Source organism: Centrocercus urophasianus, unplaced genomic scaffold (genome assembly GCF_019232065.1).
Source record: "Centrocercus urophasianus isolate 14NV4802_14NV808 unplaced genomic scaffold, USGS_Curo_1.0 seq_10, whole genome shotgun sequence".
Classification (NCBI taxonomy): Eukaryota; Metazoa; Chordata; class Aves; order Galliformes; family Phasianidae; genus Centrocercus; species Centrocercus urophasianus.
The window spans coordinates 103,078,129-103,100,653 of NW_024884142.1; the positions used below are offsets into that span (position 1 = coordinate 103,078,129).

At 41.6% G+C, this 22,525-nt stretch overlaps 1 long non-coding RNA gene across 3 annotated transcripts; it reads left to right on the plus strand.

The window, feature by feature from the left end:
- The first annotated feature begins 6,087 nt into the window (after positions 1 to 6,087).
- LOC122162566 lies at positions 6,088 to 21,764 on the plus strand. 3 transcript variants are annotated; one of them, XR_006169591.1, is made up of 5 exons: positions 6,088 to 6,461; positions 12,535 to 12,583; positions 12,667 to 12,786; positions 18,675 to 18,947; positions 20,368 to 21,764. It is a non-coding gene; the product is annotated as an uncharacterized LOC122162566 (long non-coding RNA). The 3 variants fall into 3 exon arrangements; XR_006169590.1 differs by lacking the exons at positions 18,675 to 18,947; positions 20,368 to 21,764 and adding an exon at positions 14,205 to 16,347 and having other exon boundaries at positions 6,098 to 9,738; XR_006169589.1 differs by lacking the exons at positions 18,675 to 18,947; positions 20,368 to 21,764 and adding an exon at positions 14,205 to 16,347 and having other exon boundaries at positions 6,102 to 6,461.
- Positions 21,765 to 22,525: the final 761 nt, after the last annotated feature.

Below are 22,525 nucleotides of genomic sequence, written 5' to 3' on the forward strand. Positions count from 1 at the left end.
GCCGTGCCGTGCTGTGCGTGGCGAAGTGACTCAAGCTCGCGGGTGAGGCCGTGTCTCCGGCCGGCGGGAAGGGAAGGCTGTGGAGCCCGGGCTGCGTGGTGGAGGACTGAGCGCTGCTTTGTTTCCAGTAGGCCCACGTCTTGCGCCTTGAGCTGGGCTCAGCGGTGTGCCGAGCGCTGCATCCGCTTCGTTCCCACCCCTGTGATGCCGACCTGAAACGGAGACTGGGGAGTTGTGGTTTTTGGGAAGTTTTATATTGTCCTTAGCGGTCCTGAATGGTTATCCAGAGCATAAATGAGATATGGGTGATAAATTCTGGGATGGGTATAAATTGCTGAACTGTGTTCTTACACTGAAGTACTGCGACGTTTAAAATGAAGTGGTACTTAGAACATAATAGACTAGATTAATGAAAAGAAACTCTGCAATTCCTGTGTTACAAGTTACAAAGCTGACATGAAAATTGAGAGACATAGTGAGATACGTATGCCTTTATTTACATGAAACCGTAATCAGTATGGAAACTATGCAAGTCTTTTACCCTGTGAGTCCCTGACACATTGATTGTATAAGCCTCTCAGTTACTGTTTATTTTCTTGTCTGGAGGCTTCGAGAAGTTTGTGGGCTTAACCTACTAGGAGAAGTTCTCTAAGCTTTACTTAAATAAAAAAAAACTGTAGAACTGAGTTGAGTATGGAAAGCAATGCATGGCCGTAGACATGCTGGGGGTAATAATAATAGATGAGGTGACTACCTGTGAGACCCAATTGGTGGTGTGGAATGGCTTCAGAGTAATTCACACCAACATAAAAGAAGCATTCAGTAGCATTAGAATGATTAGTTGTTCAAGTTCCCCAAATCTTTTTTTTTGCTGCTGAATTATCCTTTAACTGTTCCTGTTGGCAAAAGCATTTCAATATGTGTTGAAGCTAATGGATAATTCTAGCTTAATAAAATGTGCTTTTTTTTTTTTTTGTAGACGTATGTTGAAGTTTTATCAGAGAACGTTTTTGACTTTATAACAACAATTTATTCTTTTCTGCACTGTAGGTCACGGATATGCATATAATGTTATGAGTTCTTGCTGCCAGTGTCTTAAATCCTATGTTTGAATAAAGCTTCATGCGTCTTTAAAAATCAACTAGCTTCTGTAAAAGTGTTTAAGAAGTTAGTGGGTTTAAGTGGAAGCGAATTCTTTCAATAGAGGGTCCTTTAATAGGTTTATACGTATTCGTGCTGGGAGCTTATTCTGTTAGATTAAAGGAACTAAGTTACTATTTAAAGTAATATGTGAGATTATGAAATTGCAAGGTGTATGCAATAGATCAGAATTGAATTTAAGAATCAGATATTCTCAGTAGGTTGTCTCATGGTGCACTTGTTTCTTGAACTAAGGCTGCTTTTGATACCACAGTACAGAAGAGGAAGACATTCACTGTGATTAATATTTGATGTTCAAGCAGTGACATGTTGTGTTTCCAATCTGAACAAGCATTTCCTCATCAGTGTCATTGCTGCAGAGAAGGCTTAGTTCTCAAAACTAAATCAATACATCCAAGTTTAGTCTACCTATGCCATACTCATCTTACCATTAGTATGAAGGAGCACTTTAGAAAAAAGAACTCAACAGATGTGAACTGTGCTGATGTTAATAAGTCACAAAAAGAAAACTCAGGTTTTTTTCCTGAAGCTTTCCACCATTACAAGTAGTATGCATTCATCCATGAGGCTATTGATCTGTGTTCAAGAACTGTGTTTTTTCCTGTGACTTTAATTCATTCCTTTTCTGAAATTTGACACTTCAAGATTGTTTATGTAGTAATTCCCAGTGGAGAAAATCAGTTGCATCTACTTATACTCTACTCATAACTTGTGATTTTCCGTTGCCTTACAAGTTGTAAAAGTGTCTTGAAGTAGTCCCAGCAGAAAGCTTTCTTGCCAGTCCTCCCTCCCCTACCCCAGTCTGAAATCTTTTTTCTTTTTTTTTTTTGGAGCTGAGTGGTTTGAAGTATTTAAGGATTTCGAAAAGTACACTATCAGCACTCAGTTTTTTAACCATGCATAAAAATTACTGCATCCAGTAACATTTGTCATGATGATAGCAAAGTACATTGTTTATCTTGCCTTGTTTACTTTCTTCTGGTGGGTTGGCTTTTGTAGTAATTAACAAATCTGTAGTTCTTCCAGTGTGGCTTATGACAGGAAATGGCATTGTTATTGATGGTATTGAATTGGAAAAATTTCATGTAAACAGGATGAATAGATCTAGGAGGTCCCTAATGGGTTAAAAACAGAGTTGTAATTCTGTAACTCAGAATTCTAGCTAGCCTTGGTGTTCAAAACAAACTGATGTAGGACACCAAAAAGTTAGATATGTTGTTAACTCCTTTGGCTTGAGTTCACTTTTCTGTGTTTTCTTTTTGTTTGGATTTTTGTGCAGGAGAAGAGTTCAAAACCTTATATTTTTTGTTAAATTGAATTTTCACTATTTCAATTTAAATTAGTTATTTTTGATGGAAGGTTAGATGGAGCTTTTCACACTTCCGCCACTTCCACCAACTTCCACACTTCCACCAACTATCTATAGAGCCCCCGAAAAAAATCAAAACAGAAGTACGCTTTAAAAATATATATATGCTTATAAAAAATCATAACAGTAAAAAACACAGTGGGCCCCAGTTTGATGTGCTTGATTACGGGGCTAGTTTCTGCCTCTCCTCTTGTAGGAAGTTATCACTAACTTTGCTTATCTCAAATAACACTTCAGATGTTTTGGTAGAACTGGCCCTTATATCTTTATGCAAGCTGTGGCTTAACATGCTGTAGACAGAATACTTCTTATCTCTCTTCTGTTCTGCACAAAGCTTGCTGAAGGCTGGTTCATAAATGGAGCGCAATCTTAAAAAGCAGCCATGTTAGCAGGGCAAGTATACCTGGATCTCAACTTCTTTCTAACAAACAGTTAATGCAAGGTTACGCCTTCTGTTTTTGTTGCCACTGATGTCTGCTTTATTACATGTTCAATCTAGAATTTAGGTCTTACTGAAGGCAGTAGGAAAATTTACTTTTGGTTTCAGGTCAGCAGTGTGCTCTGGTAGTGACAAAAGCTAGCTATGTGCTGGGCTTCATCAAGAACAGTGCAACCAGTACATGAATTGATTATTCCCTTCTGTTTGCTACTCATTAGGCTGCATCTAGAACACAGTGTCTGTTTTTTTGGTTCTTCAGTACAAGAAAGATGTTGAAAATTCCATGCAAGTCCAGGGTGAAGGGAGGCTGAGAGGAGCAGGGCTTTTTCTGTTTGGAAAAGAGAATGGAGGTGCCACCTACTAGCAGCTCCCCAGTACCCTCGATGATTTTTACAAAAAAGAGACAAGTTCTTTATTTAGATGTAAAGTAGGAGAACAAGAGGTGAGAGGTGTAATTTTTGTTGGGAGGTTCCTGCTGGAAGAGAAGGCCTACTTCGCATTATAAAAATAAGCATAACAAAACAGTCATGTGATTTGAGGAAACTTTGTTCTATGTTAGTGTTTATAACTTTCTTTAATATTTTTGTATGGAAAAAAATGCTGCTTAATTCTAGTCTGACAGTAGTTTAACTCCTTGTGCAGTCAGCTGCTTGTCTTAACTTTTTGGAAGGAGTAATGTAATTCACTCATAAGAAAAGCAGCAATATATTTATTAATATGAGCGATTTATCAAATTTTTGAAACTAAGATACAGTTGATTATGTGACAATAGACTTGATTATAAAATATATGAAAGACTTTATGTACTAGACAAAAACGGAGTCAGTGAAGTTACTAGGGAGGCCTTGTGGTTGAGTGATGGGGTTCAGAATGGAGTCCCCATACTACTTAGGTGGTAAGATGATTGACTCGTAGGCATATTACATAACTTCAGTTCTGAGCTAGATGTTAATTCCTCCAGAATCTGGCTTGACCAGACAGTGAATAGCACTGGATTTAGGCTGCAGTTAGATTAGTACTTGATCAGTTAGCCCTTAGATGTTGAGCAAGATGCCATTTTCTCCAGCATCTAGCCTTGACTGGAAAGCAACCACTGTTATGGTTCCCACCCACTCAAGCAAGTCTGATGGTAAAATGGTTGGGCTGCAGAGAGGAGGATAAGGGGGAAACGCAAGTTGACATCACTAATTTTTATTTTAATGCATCGTGTCTGGAATGTTTCATGGCCTTTGAAAGTAATTTATGCTGTGATGATTAGCTGTCTTATACCCTGCTAGCATATGTTATATGATGTAAATGCTCCTCCAGAATTATTGCATTGATCTTTCATGAAGAATCAAATTGTTATTTTACAACCTTACAATTGAGTGCTGAGTTGATTATTCATGGGTTTGTGAATGTATGCCAGTTATCACTGCAAATCGCTGAGTAGAGGAAGAAATGCACAACACAGTAAGAATGGGGTTGCAAATCAAGAAGAGTAGTTTGTTTTCCTTTGCCAAAGGAAAACTGAAGTGTATTTTTAGCAGGGAGGTTGGACACAATGATCTCTTCCCAGAGGTCCTTTCCAACCCCTGCATTTCTGTGATTTTGTGATCTTTAGCTCTTTCACAGAGCTGCTTTCCTACCTTTTATGAGGAAATCTTAACCTTCCACGAAAGCCAGCAGCCCACGCAGCGGGATGGGAGGGAATGGGAAGTGTACAGGCAGAAGTAAATTGGTTGTTTAGTCTGTTTGTTTTTCACAAAGGTCCCATAGTCTGTGGCAGCTTGTGTATTTTGAATGTTTTATTAATCCCTATATGTGTTGTTCATAAGTAAAGGGATGATCTGTAGTCACAAAACAACGATGATGCTTTGATTGACAAGTAGTGATCATTAGCTTATACCTTGAAGCTGGAGTGCTGTGTAGCACTCCTTGCTTTTATCTCTTTATGCAAGTCTTTTTTTTTTAACTGTTGACAGTTTATTTGGGTTTTTGAGCTTTCTTCACATAAACATTCTCATCAGTTCAGTAAGTTAGCAGTTCAGCAGCGTTTTAGTCTTCTGAGGTCATCAGAAGCGCATCTTTTCTTATGTAATGCACTCACATTAGGTGATCTGTGCCTAAGAAAGATGATTTCTAAAAGGAATGAAAGTTATGTGAGTAGGAGAAAAACATCAAGTTAGTGTCATAATTCCTTTTCTTGGTGAAATATGATTAGTATAAACAGAAGGGAGAAAAAGGCGGTAAGTCAAAGTGAAAGCAGGTGCTGACTGAGGATGAAGCGTTCAGAGGAAATTGTCTGGGCAGTGCACAACAAACAATCCATTAACATAATACCAGTGTCACAGTAAACAGCTTCAGCCTCTGCCTCACTCTTCAGTAGAGGTCCTTTCTCTTTCATGGCCGGGAGATTAGTGCAGAGTTCTTGCATTACTATGCAGTGTCCCTTGTGAAGACTTCCAGCAGAAAGCAGGGAAGGATGTTGTAGTTTCCACTTTCTCATGCAGCTATCAACTTAGTTCTATAGTTTTCTGATGTAATAGAAGCAGAAAATGTGATTTAGTGATTACTGAATGTAGAGAACTTGTGCTGTCCTTACATGCTTGCTTTGTCAGAAATGGCAGAACTAATCCTGCCTAGCACATCCCTCTTCTCACTGAGCATCTGCTATTGTTTTTAATTGTTTTGGTCTTCTTTTCAAATAGATTCCATGTACCTATTTCAGTTACTTTTGGCATTTCACTGTCTAAATTAGGTCAAACTGAAGAATGAGAGAAGGGCCCCACCGCAAAAGATGAGAAAAAGGCTTCACAGGAACTGGGGATAGTTAAAGGTAGTTTACAGAAGTGAATATGTAGAGGTTGCTAGAAGAATGGGAATTGCAGACACTGGGACTGAGACAACGTGGGGGTTAGAGAACATAAAGATAAGAGTTTGAGAACAGCTTGAGGACCTCTGGCTGGGAGGTGATAAGATGTCCTCAGGGCAGGCTAGAACTGGATGGGGGCTGCCCCTCCCTCAGGGTCAGAAGTTTACAACAGGAAGACTACGAGCCTTACCTAGAAAGACTGCTTCTTCATCCCATGACCACCAGGAGGCCCCCACAACTCACTGCACATGTGCGAGGGGGAGGGCCTGCATGCTAATGGATTCCCAGAAATGTAATGAATATGTATCCAATTTCCTGGAAACAATTGATTATGTATTAGTTTGGCCTATATCTATAGCTCACTTTTTCCTCACAGCATGCAAGTTAGGCAGATCTATCCCCCTTGCACCCAGCATATGTGCACTGTTGAAATAAACATACCTGCTCTCATTCCTTAATCTGGCTATAGAGTTTGATTTCTGCACATCAGTTTGGCGACTCGGATGAGACAACCTCTGTTTGGCTGTGGGACCGGCTGAGAGGGGAGACATCTTTGGTGTGCCCTGAGATTTCACAGGATTTTCCTTCCTCATCCAATCACTGCAGGAACAGACAAGGACCATTTGTCGGCGGGCCAGGTACGTGTATGGAAGAGGGGAACTTGTAAGTCATGAGGAGACTTCCTACGCAGGGTATGAAGGAGTGTGCATCGTGTGTGCACCCCCCCCCAAGGTATGTGAGCTCATGGGTTAGGTTGCCAGCTGGGGTAGGAAGACTCCTTGGGGAAGTTCCTACTAAGGGGACCTGTAAGTCGTATGCAAGGAAAGAGCAATAGCTCTCCCTTAGATGATCAGTGACAGTGGCTATCTTGTCAACTGATAATGTGGAAGTTATAGGTTGTATTATCGTGATCACCATCTGTACTGTGTGTTTGAGTAATTGCTATCAAAACACACAAAAATAGTTCAGAGCTCTGATTTGGTAAAGTGTAAAGTCGGCATTGTGTGTGATTGCAAGTGAATGTCTTGAATACATGAGACATTGTGGCACAGCTGCAGGGCGAGTGCAGAGTATAAGGGTGATCGTTGTCTGTCTGTATGTTTTTGTATGAATTTATGAATGGGAATGACGAACCCATAGAGAGATTCCCACTCCATTTGGGAAATGAATGTCAACTTGTTTATGTAACACTGTGTTCTGCTTGCAAGGAGGTGTGTGAGGGAGGTGGGTCAATCAGTGCTGGTTCTATGGCAAGGTGCTTATAACCAAGCGATATAGATTTATTAGGGGGAAGTTATATGGTATTAAGGGTGTTTGTGGAAACTGAAGAACTGTGTGGTTTGATTTATGGGTTTTGAAGGGAGTGGGACAAACTGTTTTGATGGTATAAGAAAGTATAATTGTTAATGGTATACAGAAGTAGAATTGAGGGTATGTGGAAGTGTAACTGAGGGTACAAATAGTGGAATAGTGTACAAAGGAAAAAGGGTTAAAGAGAAAGTGAGTTTATCTGTGCTGGCATGAGAGCAATCCCCCCACCCCCTTCCCTCACTAGCAGAATGCTAGGAGTGACAGACTGAGCCGGGGTGGAGACTGCTGCTCCCATTGCTTGCAAGGAGGGGAGGTGGAGAGGATAGGGTACTGGAAGTGAGAATGGCCTTCATCTGCAAAGATCTAAGAAACCCAAAATCCTAGTGTTAGCACTGGAAGCTTCTGGAGAGGAGGAGGTAAAATTGAAATATGATGTTAGTAGTTTAATGATGAGAGTTTGGAAACTGCAAAGTTTGGGAAGGACACAGACTGAGGAAGGCAAAGATGAGCAGGGTGTAACAGGGATGTCAGTACTGAAGAGAAGTGAGCGGTATGAAAGAAAAGAGAGAAAAAAACTGATTGCGAAACAGAGATAGTAAGGAAACTGGGAATAACAGCAGCTGTTACTTTTGCAGCACTAGAGCAGGGCCGTAGGACACAGAGATCCCCTCAGAGGAAGGTGGGAGGGCTGGAAGAGCCAAGAGAAGAGGGGGCTCCGCCCTACTGGAACAAACTGCAGTGTAATGGGACACTGGTGGAGAAATCCTACCAAGATGAGTGAGGGGGAACTGTTTCTGATTGCAAAGCTGAAGGATGGGAACCTGGGAAGTTTACCATAGCAGATCCACTGATTAACTTGCAGCTAGGGGAGCAGGATAAAGAGATTTATTTTCTGGTGCACACGGGTGCCTCTTACCACCCATAGATGATTTTGCAACAGTAGTAGGAGATGCTTACTTTTGGGGATCAATTAAATACAGGCTGAGAAAACATCTAGGAATATGTAAATTCTTGTACATGCCAGGTTACTCTGGCAAGAAATTGAATGAAACTGGAGTAAGGGTCAAATTGAGAATTGTAAGTCTGGTTTTAACGCAAACTGGTAGAAACAAGGTTGTACCCCAGAGGTTACAGAAATCTTAAATAAGGTGCGCTTAGGAGTGTGAGTATCAGGGATACCTGGCAGAGCCAAAAATGCAGCCCTAAACAGAAGTTAAGTTAAAAGCAAGAGTTAGCCTAGTCAGGGTAAAGCAGTGCCCTTTGAAGATATGTGATTGTAGAAGGATAAAAGAAATAGTAGATAATTTTTGGAGTTTGGATTACTAATTGAATATGAATCCCAATACAATACTCCAAACTTGCTGATGAAAAATTGGAAAGCAAGTGCTATAGTTTGGTACAAGATTTGAGGGCAAGTAATTGCATGCATGCACTCGGTGGAAAATTCATACACTATTAACGAGGTTAAGGAATGAGTAGGTGGAGTTTACCTTCTGGATTTGAAGGATGCCTTTTCTGACTGATTTGGCCAAAGGAAGCCTAAAGTTGTTTACCTTTGAATAGGAAAACCCTGATATGGGGATTAAAAAAAAACCTGGACAGTGTTACCCAGGGTTGTGAGAACAGCTCAGTGATTTTTGAGAGCTGGTCAACTCGTGAACCTGAGACTTGGGTTCCTCCATCCCAGGATGGAACTTTACTGCAAGGATGTGGATGCCACGGAAACAAAAGAGTGTGTGTACAGTGGACTGTGAGTTTACTGAATTTCTTGGTTTAAATGATTATCAAGTTTCTGAACAGAAAGCACTAATAACTCAGCAGCAAGTGACGTATGTGGGATAAGAGATTACAGCTGGACTTCAAACCTTAACGACTGTCAGGAAAGAAGCCATCTGCCAACCCCCTGAGCCACAGACTGCCAAGGAAGTCCATACATTCCCAGGAATGACAGGTGGTGCTGACTGTGGATACACAGCTATGGACTGTTGGTAAAACCAAAATATTCTATGAAATGGGGAAGCAAGGAGGCCATTCCCTCAGTTGAAACAACAACTCATGAAGGCCCTCTGCTTTGGGACTAACAGACATGACTAAACCCTTCTGCCCTCGCATGGAAAACAAGGAATAGCCCTGGGAGTCCTTTGCCCAGAGCCTTGGACCCTATCAAAGGGGCAGTGGCATACTTCTCCAAACAGCTTGATAAAGTGAGTAAGGGATGGCCAGGGTGCATGAGGGCAGTAGCTGCACTATTGCTCAATATTCAAGAAGCCAGTAAAGTTATGCTAGGCCAAAGAATAACAGTTTTAATATCTTATTCCATGTCTGCTGTATTGGAGGTAAAAGAGGGGCATTGGCTTTCACCTCAATGGTTCCTGAAATACCAGGCCATCCTGGTAGAGCAGGATGATGTAGAAATAATTGTAACTAATGTTGTCAACCCAGTATCTTTTCTTAGTGGAACTCCTAGAGAACCAGTATTTCATGACTGCTTTGAAACAACTGAAGCTGCATATTCCGGCTGGTCAGATATGAAGGATGAGCCCTTAGAAGATGCAGAAGCCACCTGGTTTACCGACAGTAGCAGTTTTGTGAAATAAGGAAACGGTAAGGCAGGACATGCAGTAACTGCTACTGATAAGGTAATCGAAGCACAGCCATTATCTGTGGGGACTTCCCTCAGAAGGCTGAAATAACTGCCTTGACAAGAGCCTTAATTATATAGACAGACACTAATTATATATTTGGGATGCTACACGCTCTTAGTGCAATCTGAAAAGAGCAAGGATTGCTCACACAAGGAAAACAGCATGATGTAAATCTACCAAAGTGTGTGGCTATTATATATTGTGAAGGACATCAGGAAGGTAACACTGTACAGGAAACTGGAAATAAGAAGATGGATCAGGTGGCAAAGCAGGTAGTTGAAGAAGGCTTTAATTCCAGATAGTAAGCTTAAGATCTCTGAATCTAAGTCAAACCTGTAAAAATATTCTAATGAGGTTAGGAATGTATGATATAGAAGGGAAGAAAGCAAGCTGACAGATGGGTGCATGCCCAGATGGACACATTGTTATGCCCTTCAGTATTTTACAGAAATTAGTTCTAGGGAAAGATAAGAAAATCTATCAGTAAACAGACACTACAAAGTACAATCCTAGTACCAGGAATAGGGTACAAGTGGGCCTATTGGGAAAGGGGGCCTTCCAGGGCAACAATGCAAATTGATTTCTTGGAGCTCCCAAGAAAAGGGGTGTTGCTGTATGTTGGTACTAACTGATATCTTTTTACAGTGGCCAGAAGCATTCCCTTGTAGAACTAATAAGGCATGTGGGGTAACTAAAGTATTTTTACAAGAGGTTATTCCAAGATGCTGAGAAACTACTCGGTCTGTCAAGTGCACTGTCAGAAGTTAAACTCATACAGAAAAGATAAGTCAGTTACTAATTTGCTTTATCTCAGTATACACAGGGTGGTGTTTGTGGCAAAGTAATATTGTGTGCTGTAACATTTTGTATTTTGGTTGCAATAGTACTATCTTTTGTGTTGTTGTGGGTAGTAATGTTGTACCTCTGTTTTATTTATTTGTTATTGTTAAATGTATGATTGTCACTCTTCTCCCTTCTATTTGGATCAGTGTTACATTGTCATGCTTAATAGTGGCCACTATTAAAGAAAGTAATAAAACTCTCATTAGTGGGAACAAATATCATAATGGAAATAATATAGTGAGCAAGTGTCATTTGAGTAAAGGTTTCTGGTGGCTGTGTGGAGATGGGAGAGCTTGAAAATCAGTGTCAATAAATTGGAAAGGGTATTGCATAGGAGGATATTTAGCACCTCCTACGAACGTCCATCCAAAAGAACTCCCACCAGGCATAGTGAGAACTGTGTGGAGCTACTATCAAAATCCCAGGAGGGTTAAAAGGGTAAATAAACCACTGGTAAGGTACAATACAGGATACCATATCTTTGTGAGAGCCCTTATCCCAGTCTTAGGAGTAACTCAGCTGGAAAAGGCTGTGAATATTGTGAATATCTCTGCAACTCTAGAAGTAGTAGAAAGTGCCACAACAGATGCATTACCAGCAATCCAAGAGGAGGTAACCTTTTTATCCAAAGTGGTATTTCAGAATAGGATGACATTAGACCTGTTCACAACTAAGCAAGTAGGGGGCTCCACCCCTACTGGTTGCACAGCTGAATTGCCTTCACCTGTGCTCCCAGGGCTGACCCTGTCCTTTCCCCAGGTGATCAATCAGTGGTTCAGGCTGTGACTCAGCAGTTCCCATGCAACGTATATTTCTGCATTATTGCGACTGCCTCATCCCATGATGGTCATGGAAACATAGAATAGTTTGTGTTGGAAATGACCCTTAAGGTCATCTAGTTGCAACCCTCCTGCTGTTGGCCTGGACAGCTCCCTCTAGACCAGGTTGCTTGCAGCCCCATCCAGCCTGGCCTTGGACGCCTCCAGCCTTGGAAAGGGCATCCATGACCAGACTGGGCATCCTGTTTCAGTGTCTCGCCACCCTCACAGTCAAGAATTTCTTTCTAGTATCCAGTCTAAATTTATCCTTTTCCAGTTGAAAGCCATTAGCTTCTTATGCTGTTGCTACTTGCCCTTACAAAAAATCTTGCCCCAGTTTTCATTGTAGGCCCCCTTGAGGTATGCTCTAAGGTCCCCTAGAGCCTTCTTTTCTCCAGGCTGAAGCGCCCCAGCTGGGAGGTGCTCCAGCCCTCTGATTATCTTTGTGGCCCTTCTCTGGACCCACTCCAACAACTCCATGTCCTTCTTGTGTTGGGGGCTCTGTAACAGGGCACAGTACTTCAGATGGGGTCTCACGAGAGCAGAGTAGAGAGGCAGAACCACCTCCCTTGACCTGCTGGTCTCATTTCTCTTGACGCAGCCCAGGATGCAGTTGGCCTTCTGGGCTGCAGGTACATGTTGCTGGCTCATGCTGAATCTCTCATCAACTGACACTCCCAAATCCTCCTCAGGGCTGCTCCCAAGCCATTCTCTGCCCAACCTGTATCTGTGCTTGGGATTGCCCTGACCCAGGTGCAAGACCTTGCACTTGGCCTTGCTGAACTTCATGAGGTTGGCACGAGCCCACCTCTCAAGCCTGTGTATGTCCTTCTGGATATCATCCCTTCCTTCCAGCTTGTCAGCTGTACCACTCAGCTTGGTGTTGCATGCAGACTTGTTGTTGAGGATGCACTTGATCCCACCGGACTTCTTCAAAAAAAAATATGCTGTTGGCATTGTCTTTTGTAAAGAAGCAAGGATTTGTAGGTATTCAGAAGTTGTGTTGTGGTCACAGGCGCTTTGATTAATACAGTTTGGATTGTTTTGGGAACTTGGGAGTGCTTCATTTATTTTATTTTTTTTTTTTTTTATAGTATGTGCAATGAGTTCTCTCAGATATTTCAACTGTGTCAGTTCGTGATGGTAAGTATTAGGTTTTTTTAACCTCTTCCACGCTACCTCCTCCCATTTATGCCTTAGTAATATTCACTGATGTGTTCCCACAGGAAAACTCCCAAAATGCTCCTTTAGTTCATGTGACTTTGGAAACTTTGCTACGATTTCTGAACTGGATTCCCCTGGGATATATATTTGAGACTAAGTTAATCAGCACACTAATATACAAGGTATGCATGTGATTACTGACAGCTTTTCAGTTTAAAAGTTGCAAAATGTGTACCATATAACACCTTTGTAGAACGCTTTCTTTTCTTTTCTCGATGGTTCTCAAGTGTTCCCATATCCCATAAGCTTTCTGTCAGCTCCTTATCTGTGCCCAAGTGGAGCTCCATGGATTCCAGGTGGTCAGTGATGTAGAGCACAACACCTCTTCCCCTCCCAGTTTTTCCTGAGGAGTTTATACCCATCTATTCCTACATTCCAGTCATGAGAGTCATCCCATCACGTCTCAGTGATGCTGATGTCATCATAGCCCTTTAGGCACCTACATGCCTGCTTGTTCCCTGTGTTCCATGCATTGGTGTAGACACTTGAGTTGGGCTCCCATTGAGGCTGATATTCCAATTACAGTTCCTTTACCCTGTAAGTTAGGTCCTGTTTTACAGGCCTTTGATCCTACTCTTTGCACTCTACCACTTCCTGAAGGGAGGTTGTGGTGAAGAGGGATTTGGCCTCTTCTCCCAGGCAACAAGCAGGACATGGGGTAATGGCCGCAAGTTGTATCAGAGGAGGTTTAGGTTGGACATAAGGAAGAAATATTTCTCTCAGAGAGTGGTCAGGCACTGGAATGGCCTGCCCAGAGAGGTGGTGGAGTCGCTGTCCCTGCCAGTGTTCAAGAGGCGTCTGGACGACATGCTGTATGATATGGTTTAGTGCTTGTGGTGGCAATGGTAATGAGGAGACAGTTAGACTCAATGATCTTATAGGTCGCTTCTAACTTTGTGATTCTAGTCCAGGCCCAGGGCATCCATTACCATTGTCAGCCTCAAAGTGCAATGACTTAGAATCTCTACTCCCAGCAATTCTAGTTTAAAACCCTTCTGATTAAATTGGAATGTTTCCTGCCAAAAATGGTCTTCCCTTGTCTGACAGATGAACCCTATCCTACTCCAGAAAACCAGATTTCCTCCAAGTGAGTTCCTTGACATGAGTAGCCAAAGCCATGTTCTCAACACCACTCCCATATCCGTTTATTGATTTTGTTAATTGCCTGTCCTTTCCCATTTCCCTAACCTGGCAGATTGATGAGAAGACTACCTGTGCTCCCAAATTCTTCAGTGTTGCTCCCAGCTGCTTCTAGTCCTTGATATCTTCAGGTTGCTGGTAGCTGTGTTGCTGGTGCCTCCATGAAACAGTAGCAGGGGATAGCAATCTGTGTGACATACAAACTCTGGCAGCAGACCTCTCTAGATTGCAGGTCAGAGTGACAAACTGCTGCTTCTGTACCCCTCAGAAGAAAATCATCCACTACTTTCACCCATTGCTTTTTCTTAGTTGCAGTAGTTGTTATGCAACAGGGTGCAGGTCTGGCTGCCTTGCATAGTTCAGATGACTTACCTGCTACCTGTTTCTTTTTCCTTCTCAGGCTGGAGAACTGCAGAGGCACCTTTTAGAGCGCCTAACTCCTGCAGAGGCTTAGAGGCGGGCTTTTTCCTCTAACAAGAGGAAATTTTTTCTCATGGCAGCTTGCCATTTCTCATCCCTGTTTGTCTCCGCTCCAACTGGATACACTAGTGGGGAAGTTTAGGGCTATTCGGGCCCATACTGTGTATTTAATGCAGATTGCACATAAATCTGGCTGACCGTCTGTATCCCTACCTCCCAGATAGCACACAGCCTGTCTCCTTGATGTCAGTCAGCTGTTGCAGAAAGTCTTCCACCTGGGCACATCTTACACAGGCAAGTTTGCCACTCACTTCTGCTGCAGCTGAAAGGTGCAGGCACTTCCCACATACCATGGCCTGCACAGATGCTTCTTCCTTTAGAAGCTAAGTCTGAGTGGAGGCACTGATGATGACTGGGGTAGGTGGTGCACACTCCCCTGCCAGAGCTGCAGCCTTAGCTTGGCATTGTAAATGCACCATTCTGCTTTGAAGATCACTTGGAATGAGTGCCCCCTCACTTCTGAAGCTGGTAAAACTGTGGTGCCCTGCCATGCAAGGTGCTGCTCCACCTGTTACAGCACACACACACGGGTGACAGCCATGCTCTGTTTGCCAACCCTGTACCTTGTGGGCAGCAACTTGTCACTGCTTTTCCCAAGGAAAAGAACATGGGTATGGCCTCTGTTGCCTTGCCAACACCCACTTCTGTTATGAGAGCTGCACACTGCTGGAGGGTCCTTCTACTGTCTTGGTGTTTCCCTGGCAAAGGAAACCTGCAGGCCTCCTCCTGCCTTGAGATCAGTTGCTCTGGTTCTGGCTGGGCCAGCTTTGAAGCAGCTGCTCTTGATGACTGGTGGTTCTGGGCTTCAGCCATATAATTTTCCTGACTTTGCCCTGGCAACACCAATGCCATGTCAGCCTCTCTTGTGAGAGCTGCCCGTTGCTGGAGGGTCCCTCCATTGCCTTGGCATCGCTGCAGTTTCATGTACGCATTAAGCTGTCACTGAAACCTGATGTGACAAAATGATTTGTTTTAACCTGGATAGTGATTGCTGTGGCTGTAATAATACTTTCTGATAGGAATGGCTATGTAGCTAGAATAGGTGGGAAAGGGGAATGCCAGTACTATCTTTTAGCAGCAGTATTTGTATTCATAATTCTTATTATAATTGAAGGCACTACCAGAACCTGGAACCTCAAGGCACAATGCGTCCCCACACAGCCCAAGTCAAGTGCTATTCCTAAAAAGCTTACCAAGTAGGTGAAAAAATAATGTTTGAAACAAGTCTCACAAAATTTATACAGAGTGAGAGTCTGAGGACTTTGAGGAGTATGCGGACTTTGCTCTTGTTTGCAGAAGAAATACTTTTCACCTGAAGCTGAAGTCAAACAGTCACTACAAACCACTGTCACAGCTTGATGTAAAATGCTTTCTAAGGCAGCCAAATTAGCATATATTAGAGGAGACTGTAAGGTTCTAAAGAATCAGGTTTTATGGATTTATTCTGTTTTGTTTTTTTTTTGTGTGTGTGGGAAGCAGGGACAGGAAGAGAGGCAGGTTTGAGGTGCAGATGGGGACACAGCTGGAGATTGTAGCCAGTATTTGTTAACTGAGTTACTAAATTTTGTTTGTCTCTGTTGGCAAGACTTATTAAAGTACTTGATTATGGCATTTGTTTCCCTTCTTTGTCAAGAGAAAAAACCCCTAGTTAAATCACTCTTTGAAGAGTAGTCACTGAACCAGGGAAGCTAACTTCAACAGCAGTTAATGTTGTGTGTTTTGTCCCTTCAAGGTAAAATTAGGGACCTTGATAAGTCCTGGGAACTTGCTGCTGATCAATTTGCAAAGCCAATTTGCCTCCTATTTCTGTCACAATCCTGGGACAAGGAACCTCTAAAGTATTTTCAAAGACCCGTACCTGTAGTCAAATGGAATAACTATTGCTTTAAGTAGTGATTCAGTTCTGTCAGCAGTTTACAGCCTGGTTCTGCCTGGCTCCATGACTAGCAGGGCAAGGGGACCCACAGAGCTATGGCTGGGGAAAAGATAGGGAGATGGGCCTAAAAACAAAACCAGCAGAATGATCTGAGGAAAAACAAAACTGATTTAGTAAGATATTGGAATGCAAGATAATACGCTATAGTACAATATAATTAGAATTGAAGCTAATAAATAAAATGAGAGTGTCCAAAAACCAAAGACCTTACTCTGATGCTGAGTCAAGACATCTGGCCAGGCCAAGCAGGAGGGGAAAGGGGGATGTCTCGTGATATGAGAGTAGTTTTGTCTTTCTCTCTGAACAGAAAAAAAAAAACAACCAGGTACCCGGAACTATCCACAGTCCACAGAATTGGAGTATTAACTCTTTAACTCCCAGTGTACAACATCATGCTACGATGTGGAATACCAATAACAAAAACCATAAAACTATGACAAGTTCGTATTTCCTTTGTTAATACAGATAATTTTACATGGAGAGTGATATTTATGTTCCACTAATAGAAAACTTTCCACCAAATGTTAATGTAGAGCATTTTTGTAGTTTGGAGGGGCCTGTTCAGTAAGGTTTATAAGGAAATAGCTAATAATAAGGTTATTTATTCATTCTGTTGAAGTATCTTATACATAGAATGTATGACTCTAATTTTCATTATTCTTTTTGTCAGACAATACTTTGTAATTTCCATCTCAGCAATAATCATTTTCAAAGAGAATTTCACTCTAGCTATCTCCTGCTGAGGTAGTCATTTTTGTTTGTTTCTGATTCAGCATTTTTCTTCTTTTCTAGATATACTGGATACCACAGGATTTGAGTTTTAAACAAATATTTGTTTTCTACTTCCATACTTGTGCCATTAAAAATAAAAAAGTCAAAAAAAAAAAATTCTGATGGGTGACTGAGAATTATTTAGAAGTCTACCTGCAGACTCCTACCGACGCAGAATTCAAAGTTTTCCTGTCTTAAATTCAAAGTTAGTACCTTTATGCAAACATTAAATGCACTATTTTATAGGCCTGGACTTTGTCTACAATAGTAGAGTCATAGAATCCTTAGAGTTGGAAGGAACCTCTAAAGGTCATCTAGTCTAACTCTCCTGCAGTAAACAGGGACATCTACAGCTGGATCAGGTTGCTCAGAGCCCAGTCCAGTCTGACCTCTCCAGGGAGGGGTCTTCCACCACATCTCTGTGCAACCTGTGCCAATGTCTGACCAAGCTTACTGTAAAATACTTTTTCCTTATATCCAACTTAAATCTACCCTCTTAAATTTTGAAAGCTTTTCCCCTTGTCCTATCACCACAGACCCTGCTAAAGAGTCTGTCCCCTTCCTTCTTGTACTACCCTTTTGCTATTGAAACCTTGGAGCCTTCCCTTCTCCATGCTGAACAGCCCTAGCTCTTTCAGCACATCCACACAGGAGAGGTGTTCCATCTCTTAGATCATTTTTTGTGGCCCTCCTTTGGAAGCTCTCCAACAGGTCCACATCTCTTCTGTACCGAGCCTTCCACATCTGGATGCAATACTCCAGGTGAGGCCTCACCAGTGCAGAGTAAGGGGGAAGGATCTCTTCCCTTGACCTGCTGGCCATACTACTTTTGATGCAGTCGAGGATATAGTTGGCTTTTTGGGCTGTGAGGGCACATTGCTGGCTCATGCCATCAACCAGCACCTCCAAAGTCCTTTACAGGACTTGCAGGATAGAGCAGGGCCATGCTCTATCCTTGTCTCCTCCAGCTTGCATTGCTAGTAGCGGTGGGGGTAGGGGGCGGAGGAGATCTCGTTGTGTACAAGACCTTGCTCTTGGATTTGTTGAACCTCATTAGGTTTGCCTGAGCCCACTGCTCAAGCCTGTCAGTGTCCCTCGGGATAGCATCCTGTCTCTCCTGTGAGTCAACTGCAACTCACAGCTTGGTGTCATCCACAAACTTGCTAAAGGTGCTCTTGACCCAGCTGTTGATGTCATTGCCAAAAACATTAAAGATAACTGATCCCAGCTCTGACCTTCAGGGACACCACTAGTCACTAATCTCCATCCAAACATGGAGCCATTGCCCGCCACTCTCTGGACTCAGTCCTGTTGCCAGTTCTTCATCTGTTGAACAATCCATCCCTCAAATCCATGTATTTCTAATTTGAAGAGAAGAATGTTGTGGGTTACTGTGCCAAAGGCCTTACCTGAAGCCCAGACAGATGACTTCAGCAGCTCTTCTCTTGTTCACTGATGCAGTTACACCATCATAGTTGGTGAAGCCATGTTGGTTCTGCTCTATCACCTCCCTGTCTTCTATATGCCTTAGCATAGCTTCCAGGAAGATCAGCTTCATGGTCTTTCTTGGCATACAGATAAGACTGAGCAGTTGGTAGTTCCCAGGGTCTTCCTTTTTACCCCTCTTAAAAATGAGTGTGATGTTGCCTTTTTTTTTTCTTTTTTTTTTTTTTTTTCCTCCAGTCACCAGGGACTTCACCTGACTGTCATGACTTTTCAGTGAAAGTCCTGTACCGTGAAACTCAGTATGTGTCTGCTGATAAATGATGGAATGTTTGGCAAGCACTTCTAATTAGCTCCTTCGGTGCACTTGGGTAGATCCCATCTGACTCCATGGACTTGGGCTCACCACCACTGATTTTGTTTCGATGGCAGCAAATGGATACACACAAATGGATAAACAGGGAAGAAGAAAGATGTAGTGTATTTTCAGAATTCAGCAGAGCAAGAGCAAAGGTAATAGGCTCTCAAATTATTCTTGTAGGTAAGCCTCTGGTACATACCTACTTAGGACTATTATTGTCATACCTGTATACAACTTTCAGGTGACACAACTGAGTAATGTGTGCACACTGCAGCCTAATTAGAGATCGAGTTTTGAAAGAACCATGGTTTCATAACAATAAATCTGGTTTTAGTTCACTTAGGATTGAGCCAAAGCATAATAGTCACAAGATGCTAAGCAGTACTTTACTCAAGTTCACTCTGCTAAATCAAATGTATTTACATTTTGTTATGTCAGGCCAGGCATAGTATCTTTCTGCAGCTGGCATAAACACCACGTCACATGTTCAGGCTAATTCAACAGAACTAGTCATGCTGTTAGGGTCAAATACATAATACCAGGTAAGCCAAGTTCTCCGAATTTAGAATTATAGCTCAATTGTTGCAAGTAACAAATAATTTCTCTTGTGATTGGTAACTTGGTTACTGATCTCCATTACATCCCGGAAATGTAATGCAAGTGTTGGACCTGTTCAGGAATTAAGGCAAACAGCTCCAATGTTGATACCTGTAATAAAACTAGAGTATTTTCCCTGCTAAGTGATGTCATTGTAACATTGCTTTGGAAACACTGCTCTGACTTCTGTTTATTTAAAAAAAGGTGTTCTTCAGCAGGGAGGAAATGTTGTCTACAAAGTTTCAGGTGTTTCTATCATTCTTGTCACTTGTCCCAGACTAAAGGTGTACCACATTAATTACTTCAAGCACACAGTCTTGTCAATTAATATAATCTACTAGCTAGGCTTTGATAGGCAGTTCTTCACCCTCACTTCTTTCACGGCTGGCTGTATGTTCCCTCTCTTCCTGTCGCATTGGATTTAGCAAGCATATAGTGAAAATTGGTTTGATTCAGTAGAAAGCTTTCCTTCAGTTCTACCTATTGAACTGACTCACTGCACAAGATCTAATCAGAGGTGGGTGGGATGAGCACTACCTGGGGTCTTGTTAGCTTGCAGTTGTATTAGATTTCAGGAAAAATTAAGACACTGATTCTTATTAGCATTTTAGTTAGAAATTCTTGGCTTAGTGTATAAAAACATTCTTACTTGTATATTCCAGCCCATCATTTCATCATTTGACTACTTTTTTGTTTTCCATAGTTATTTGATAAATTACTTGTTATTTTAATAACTAAACCAGGAAATTCACATTATTTACATATGTTCTCATATTATTAAGCTGTAATTTGCCCAACAGAGATGAGAATAATTTACCCTACAACTCAGCAGCATTTAATATGTGACTCTACTCTAAGTAACTGCTATAAAGCTAAGTGGTGTACCCTGTAAAGTGACACGATATTGTAGTATTTATTTGAGAATATGAAATTAAGTGCCATTACAACCTATAATTGTATAACTTATCTTTGCAGCTTAGGAAATGGACTCTGATACAGTCTATGTAATATAGTAGTAAGTGCATCAATGACAGCAGAGCAGCAAGAGCCCAGGCAAGTGAGAAGTTGCAGTGGACACAGAAATAAGGGAAGGAGGCCTGCAGAAGGCCTCAGATGTGCATATACCTCCAGAAAGATATCCTCATCTTCACTGCCAACCCTTAAATGAGGTCTGGGGAGAAATGCATCCTGGCTCCACCCTTTCTCATCACTCAGGTATGCTGCATACATCTGAGCTCCCCTGGGTTGGCCTTGCTTTCTCACCACATGCTCAATCATTATTTCAAGCTGTGACTTAGCATTTCCACTACAGCCTGGTTCTTCTTTCTCTACTATTTCAATAATTCTGTCAATATTGTAGGATAACAAGCTTTGTGTTCTTCACAACATCAATGAGATTTCTTTCTTCAATCTTGAATTTCAGCATGAATCGCTTCCATTGTTCTTTTCTTTCTGAGAACTAAGATTTTCCAAGATTTAGTTGTAAAAGCAAAGCAACCAACTGGTTTATTTCAGGGCTTTGTTTGTTTTTTTTTTCTTTTGAACTAGAAATTATCTGTTTTATACTGTTTGTTAGGGGTTTTTTTCTTGTTTAGAGAGACACTCCGCAGAGCCCAATAACCCACGATTGCCTCTGTCATGAATGATTTGTGTAGAAGTATGCTTGCAAGTATGCCTGCGTATGAATTGGTTTCATTCAAAATACATAGGTATTTTTGGCATTTAAAACTGACTCTCTCCTACATTGGATAAAAAGTGTTTTTCACTTAGTTCTGAAATGATGTGCATTTCAAAGATGCTGTTGTGTGATTGGCATTGTGTAAGTTGCTCCCAGCACTTGTCATTATAGGAAGTTCTGTTAGTCACACTGTAATTATGGAATTAGCCAGTGAAGTTAAAAGTTTTACCAGTAGATATATCTTTTGAAATGCTATCTCAATAGGACCTTTTCATGCTAGATTCATTTTTTGCAGTGTTCGGTAAGTACTTTATATTTAACAGTATTGCTAGTTGTTACAAATACACAATGAGCTTAAAATGTAGTGTGCGTTTGTTGACTATTTTTATTGCGTGACGTGGTAGAATTGAATTCTTATATTACTTCTAAATGTTCTCTTGACCTGGCTGATAATTCATGTAAGTGCCATGTCATTGATTGTCTTAGTGTTGCTATACATCCCCATTTATTCTAAAAACAATAAATCCTACGTTGAAGGTAATAGGTGATTCTGTGACATTACAATATTGTGATGAATATAATGAAATAAATGGATTGTGCCATCTACTGGTCTGAACAGAATCTGCATTTCAATTCAGGATGAGTTGTATGTCCTAGGGAAGCATTCAGTATGTAAGAGAAGAAAATCACCATAAGTAATGTAATTTTTAATGCCTTTTCTGTATTGATACCATTGTGTCCTGTGAAAAACAGGACGCAGGTGGGCATCTCCCTGCTTCCTCTTATCTGCTGGCAAGGCTCAGAAAATGGGAACAAGGGAGTTTCTGCTGCGATCCCAAAGCCAGAAGTTGTCACTCCAAAGAGAGCTGACTTGACCACTTTGACTTATAAATAAGTTGGAAAGAGTCGCTGTCGTCATTGTCAGCCAAACACAACCCCCGACACCTATCACTACTGAAGATCAATATCTGACCTACGAGCAATGCTGGAATCCGTGGTGGTGACTATCTCCCTCTGGCTTCCTACAAAGACTCCTTGCTTTTATTACGTATCTTTTCTATTGCCCATCTTCCCTTCCCCATCTCCCTCAATGACTAGGATTTGTAATAAACTGGTCAGGCTAGCATTGTGTCTTAATGTTGCTGTCAGGTATACATATATTAAAAGAGCCTTCTCTCCCTCCTATAAACTGGAGTGAGACAGGCTAGGTTTCCTTTCTAGTGAAATATCTGACTTCCTTACTTCATGGGCTGTGCTAATGCAAAGCACAGTCTGCATGCATGTGCTCCCAATATAGGTGAATTGCTGGTATTTGCATAGTATTAAAGAAGCCAGCAACTGAAGCAGAATGTGTCCTTAGAATATCCTTCAAGAGTTCCATGAATTAAGAAAGTTTCTTTCTCTGGGTACATTACTCTGACTGATCCATCCTCCAGAGTGGGTATATATTTGAAG